We start from the raw sequence: 6,321 nt of genomic DNA on the forward strand, positions 1-6,321 counted from the left end.
AAACGATGAGCGATGGGTGCAGGAACTCCTCCAGTGAGAGACCGCGTCTGCCTTTGGGCTTATGCAGCAAGGCTCAAAGAGGACTCTTCTCCCTTAGTGTTGCATAGCACTGCGGTCTTAGGACCCTGGGCCCAACTCAGTAAGGTGCTGAGCACGCGTAACTCCCACTAGCTTCAGGATTGGACCCCAAATTCTACCCTGAATATAGCGCTCCTATAGGAGTCAATGGGAGCCAGGTGCGTAATGGGCCATCATTATGGGAAGCATCGTGGTCTGTTGGACAGAGCAGTGGAGTGAGACCCAGGGGACCTGGATTCTTTTCCAAGCTCTGCCACTGGCATGCTGGGTGACCTTGGCCAAGTCATGTCTCTCCATGCCTCAGTTTCCCATTTGTAACATGGGGATAATGATGATGACATCATTTTGTAAAGTGCTGTGGGATCTACTAATGAAAAGTTCCATATAAGAGTTAGTTTATTATCAGGCTTTGAACCCCAACGCCTCAGCACAGGCCTCTACCAGTTGAACTACAGGAGTAACTCCCTTAGTTAGTGTAGTAGGCTGTTATCCTCTAGCGGTCTAGCCATCAGTAGGGAGATGTGACACACACTCTGCTAGTGTCTTATGCTTGCCACTAAAGGCAGGATTATAACAGTGTTTTTCTCCACCATCTGGGCCGAGATTATCTTCTGGTTAAGATCACATGACTGGAAGCCAGAACTTCTGATTTCTAGAATGACTTTGCAAATGTGTGACCTTTGAGCACTTAACCTCTCTGGGCATCATCCTACCCCCTGCCTCCCATCGCATTGTTAAAATGGGTGTCATTGGAGGATCATGAAGGATTCATGCTTGGGAAGGGCTTTGAGATCTTTGGATGAAATGCAATGTAGTGAAATTCAGCCCTTAACAGGGCCTATGTACCACTTAAGCCCCACTGGGGTGGTGCACAGCCTTTGCGCTTGCATTTCACCCCATAAGACTAAGTGAAAAGTGTTCTGATTGGAGCTGGCTGGCTGCAAAGGAGGGTACATGCTGCCCCCATCCAAGAAGTGGCACAGCTTGTGTGCTCCTGCTGCATCTTGCGGAGCTCTGGGGAAACATTGTGAATGCCCCTCCTGAGGCCGAGCGGCTCCCCACTGCCTCCAGCATGGAACCTGTGACTTAATAGCACAATCTGGCCTGGTGTCCTGTCCTTCATCAGGCAAAACTTCTCTTGAAGTCAGTTTGGTGATGGGGAGGGCTCCCCTTTTGGCCTGATGTGCCCGGGTAAAAGTTGGGAGGTGAGAGGAGAAATTGCACAGGCCTGAGTAAAGACCTTAGGAAGCGTCGCTTAGGAGTTCAGCTGTGCTATGTGTCCTGGGAGCAAAAGTCCCGATGAATAGCTTCAGGAGTGTCTGATTCGGGAATGCTGGCCATCACCAGCAGCCAAGGTGCACACCTGAGTAGGCTGCAAGCTAAGGGTATGTCTGCACTGCCACTGGAGGTATGATTGCAGCATCAGTAGGGCATACCCAGCTAGATTTGATGTAGCTAGTATAACCCACACACCTCCTGGGTGTGGTGCTCTGTCCCCTCTAGTGGCACCGAGACCACTTAGGGCTGGTCTACACTGCGGGGAGGGAGGGGAGATCGATCTAAGATATGCAACTTCAGCTACCCGAATAGCATAGCTGAAGTCGAAGTATCTTAGTTCGACTTACCTGGCCGTCCTCACGGCGGTGAGTCGACTGCTGCAGCTCCCCCGTCGATGCTGCTTACTCCTCCTGCCGAGGTGGAGTACGGGCGTCGATTCGCAGATCGATTACTACCCACCGATCCAGCAGATAGTATAGACGTACCCTTAGAGATGAATGAGTCTGCTACAGCCTTAGCTAAGAGCCACATGTCTTTTAGCTCATGTAGTAGAGGCTCATTAATCTCTATGTGGCCTCAGTGCCACTAGAGGGGAGGGAGCACCACATCCAGGAGGTGTGTGGGTTACACTAGCCATCTGAATAAGTACCCAGGGTCCTGGGCAGGCTCGTACAGCCTCCACTGAAACTCACGCTGCTGCAGTTTCACTGCTATGCCTAAAAACCTGAGTGATTTGCCTACGGTCACACAGGGAATCGGTGGCAAAGCAGAAGATTTAACTTTGGTCTCCTGACTTCCCATGAACCAGCCTTCTGCCTCTGTTCATTGTGCTGGGTACTGAGTGTACACATAGCACACAAGAGACTCTGCCCTGAAGAACTCACAATTTAAATAGATAAGACAGACCATGACTGGGATTCGAAGCAGAGGCAGAAAGAGACAAAGTGACTTACCCAAGGTCACACAGCAGGTCAGTGGCAGAGCCAGGCTTGGGACTGAGGTCTCATGGCTCCCAATCCAATAGCCTATCCACTGGCCCATGATGAGCAATCCTCCTCCTGTGCAGTCCCATTAGCCTGAATGGGTCTGCTTGGATGAGCAAGAGCCATTTATTTAAGGAGTGGGATGGAAAAGGGCTTGCATAGCGAGGCAGTGATCCTGATGGTCAGATAAATAGACTAGCAAAGCATCATGAGAGATCCATTTCAACTGTTAAACAGCTGGTCAGTTTTGTTTCATTTGAAGCATCTGCGGTGACACACAATATTTGAATAGAGATTGAGGGCCACCACTTTCAAACATGGGTGGTTAATTTTGGACACCTAATGGCTTCCTTATCTGATGGGCGGAGTTCCCCTAGCTCTCATTAAAGCCCATGAGAGCTGTGGGAACTCACCACTTCTGACAAGGGGGCTGCTGGTTTAAGTGCCTGTAGTCCAGCACGTAGGCGTAAAAGTTTTGGCATAAATGGTTTGTCTCAGGTCACATGTAGGAAGTCTGTGGCAGAGTGAGGAACAGAACCCAGGTTTATGAGTCCCAGCCAGGTGCCTCAGCCACAAAAACCCTTCCTTCTGTCCACCTACACCAGGAACAAACCAATGCTGTGCGCAGTGCGGCCTCAAACTATTTCATTGCCCTCCCCAGCCCCGGCGACACCCGTTTCCTACTTACGCTTGACACGTGGGCACCGCTGAGTAACTGAGATGGGGGCTGCTCTTAGTTTCAATGTGCAGCGAGAAAAGCCCTCCAAGGAGGTAATCCCCCGCCAGATGGAAATCGGAATACTGCGTCTGTGAGCCTGCCATGGTCAGCAAGACACTAACGCACATAGCTATCCCTCCTGTGCTCCTCATGGTTCTATGGTGCCTTCATAAGCAGCTGCTGGTGAGCACCCAGAGTCGGTTTCTTGCCCAGGCTCTGCCAGTTGCTGGGTCTGGTGCTTTCACAAATTTCTACTGACTTATTTACATACATTTCAGGGGCCAGCCTGAAAGGATTTGTGTGTGTTTACATTTTTCATGGACTATTGCATTGCCATGGGCAGTTAAAGCCAGCAGGGTTGTGCATCAGAGAGGACACTCCTTGCTTGGAAGAGGAAATGCTTTTTAGAAGGCAATTATTGTAATGCTGATGTTTGTTAAGGGGCTGCTCTGCCTGTGCATTTGCCAGTGCTCTGCAGAAATCCATCAGGCCCTCATCAACCCTAACCCTAAGCTTCATGCAGGACCCTGTGTGCGCTCAGGATATCCAACCCTGAACCCAGGCTGATATTGTGCACTGATGGCTGAGCAGGTCAACCGCAGCTCTTCAAAGCCGCTCTTGTGGGCAGTGGCTGAGATGTTTCTTAGCAGAAAAAGTCACTTTGATTAAATCAATTTTTTTCCCAACGATCATTTCACTTTTAACAAAATTTCATTTTGGAAAAAAATGAGGGGGGAAACGAAAATGTCAAAATGTAGTTTCATGCCAGTTTTTTTCCTCTCAATATTTTGAAATGTTTTGCAGGACAAACTATCTGTTTTCTGATCTGGGTGACTTCTGGGTGCTGTTGTAAGTGATAAGTAGAAGTCCTTACTCCAAACCCCTGTGTAAGGGGACTGTTGGCCCTTTACTAAAATTTACTTGGGTGGCGGGGTTGGTTGGCTAGATCCCAGTACCAAAGAAAGGGGAAGGGTCAATGGGAAATCAGGACCCTGAGACTGGCAGTCCCCAGGGGCAGTGGGGAGAAGCCAACACTCCAGATCAGCCTGATTGACAAAGCAGGCAGGCTAATGAGAGAGGCAGGAGGCCAGGGGTCCCATCCTCCATGTGTGAGCTAGAACTGCCTAGCCAGGGCCGAGCTGTGGAGAGAGCAGGAGACTGAGCTGAGCTGGGGAGCAGAGCTGCTCCCATGCCAGCCTGAGCTAGAGAGAGCAGCAGCAAGAGCTAGAGAAGTAGCCAAGGGAGGAGGTCAGTGCTGGGAGCAGAGCTGCAGCAACCAGAGCCAGAGGCCAGAAGAGCAGCCCAGGGATGCAGAGTGGGGCTGGAGCAGCCAGGGAGAGCAAGGGGTAGGGTGACCAGATGTCCTGATTTTATAGGGACACTCCCGATATTCAGGGCTTTGTCTTATGTAGGTGCCTATTATCCCCTGCCCAGATTTTTCACACTTGCTATCTGGTCACTCTAGCAAGGGGGGACCCTGGGCAGTGGGCCCAGCTTAGGGAGATGCCCCCAGGCAAGATGCCTTTCAGGCTAGACTGGGTGGGGGGGCGGGGCTGATGCTGAGAAGAAGGGCCCTGCCACCTAGAACAGGGGAGGGCAAACTACGGCCCACGGGATTGCCAGCCCCATGGCGCAGCAGGGCTAAGGCAGGCTCCCTGCCTGCCCTGGCCCTGCACCGCTCCCAGAAGCAGCTGATACGACGTCTTTGCGGCCCCTGGGAGAGGGGCAGGGTGGAGGGCTCCATGCACAGCCCTCGCCTGCAGGCACTGCCCCCTACAACTCCCACTGGTTGGGAACTGCGGCCAATGGGAGTTTCGGGGATGGTACCCGCAGGCGAGGACAGCACATGGTGGAACCACTGCCAGACACGCTGGCCACTTCCGGGAGCGGTGCAGGGCCAGGGCAGGCAGGGAGCCTGCCTTAGCCCTGCTGTGCGCTGCTGCCACCCCGGAGCCACTCAAGGTAAGTGGTGCCGGGCCGGAACCTGCACACCAAACCCCTCCTGCACCCCAAGTCCCTGCCCTGAGCTGCCTCCCACACTCTGCACCCCCTCCTGCACCCCTGCCTTGAGCTCCTGCTGCATCCCTCCTGCACCCCAACCCCTTGCCCTGAGCCCCCTCCTACACTCTGCACCCCCTCCTGCACCCCTGCTCTGAGCCCTCAACCCCCTGCCCTGAGCTCGCTGCATCCCTCCTGCACCCCAACCTCCTGCCATGAGCTCCCTCCTGCACCCTTCCTGCACCCCAACTCCTTGCCCTGAGCCCCCTCCCACACTTAGCACCCCCTTCTGCACCCCTGCCCTGACCCCTCCGCCACACCCCAACCCCTTGCCCTGAACCCCATCCTGCACACCGCACTCCTTCCCACACCCCAGCCTCCTGTCCCAGCCCTACATTCATGGCCCTGCATACAATTTCCCCACCCAGATGTGGCCCTCGGGCCAAAAAGTTTGCCACCCTTGACAGCATGTGTTCGAGCAAGTGTCCGACCCGCAGCATCCTTGCAGCACAGCCAGGGCCTGAGAAGGCCTGGGATATGTGAGGGACAGACTGAACTTCCCTTATGTTCCAGAGATGGCTGGTTATGATGGCCCCGTGCCACAGAGCAGGGTGATGAGTTTTTCTTTAACCGTTTCTGTTTTTTTCCTTATTTTTTTTAATTGGTTGCTGTTTAATAAATTGTATTTGCTTTGAACTGCGTGCCATGATCAGTGGGTCAGGGAAGTGTCCAGAGCAGAGAGAGCACCCTGGAGTGGGGGACACTCTAGCCCCTTTCCTAAGTGACCATGACAAGGTTGGGGGTCAAGCCCCCCAGCAATCCTGGGCCCAGCCTTGTCAGGGTTACAAGGTCTCTGCCAACCACCCAGGAGAATGGAAGGGGAAGGTCCTTGTGGTCAGGCAGGCCTCTGGGTAAAGGAAGTGGGAGCGAGGACTCGGATCCTTTCGTTAGCCCATTTCACCAGGGTCGTGTATAAACCAGGAAAGTCCCCCACAATAGCCGGACTATTCCCCTGCTTACACCTGTACCACACAGACCCAAACCAGCCCTCTCTCCCCCTGAATAGGAAAAGTGAAACTAAGGCAAACACAGAATTGCACAGTTTGAAGGCAGAATGCTTTTTAACACCCTTGTTTTTAGCCAACTTCTTAAAAACTTGCTTTCGTTTTCTTGTTCTGTGCACGGATGTGGTCCTGGGCCGTGACTGGCGTTCCTAGACACTATGGTAAGACAAGAATAATAAAATCAAAGTCTTCAGCCTAAATT

This window comes from Gopherus evgoodei, chromosome 18 (genome assembly GCF_007399415.2).
Source record: "Gopherus evgoodei ecotype Sinaloan lineage chromosome 18, rGopEvg1_v1.p, whole genome shotgun sequence".
Lineage (NCBI taxonomy): Eukaryota > Metazoa > Chordata > Testudines > Testudinidae > Gopherus > Gopherus evgoodei.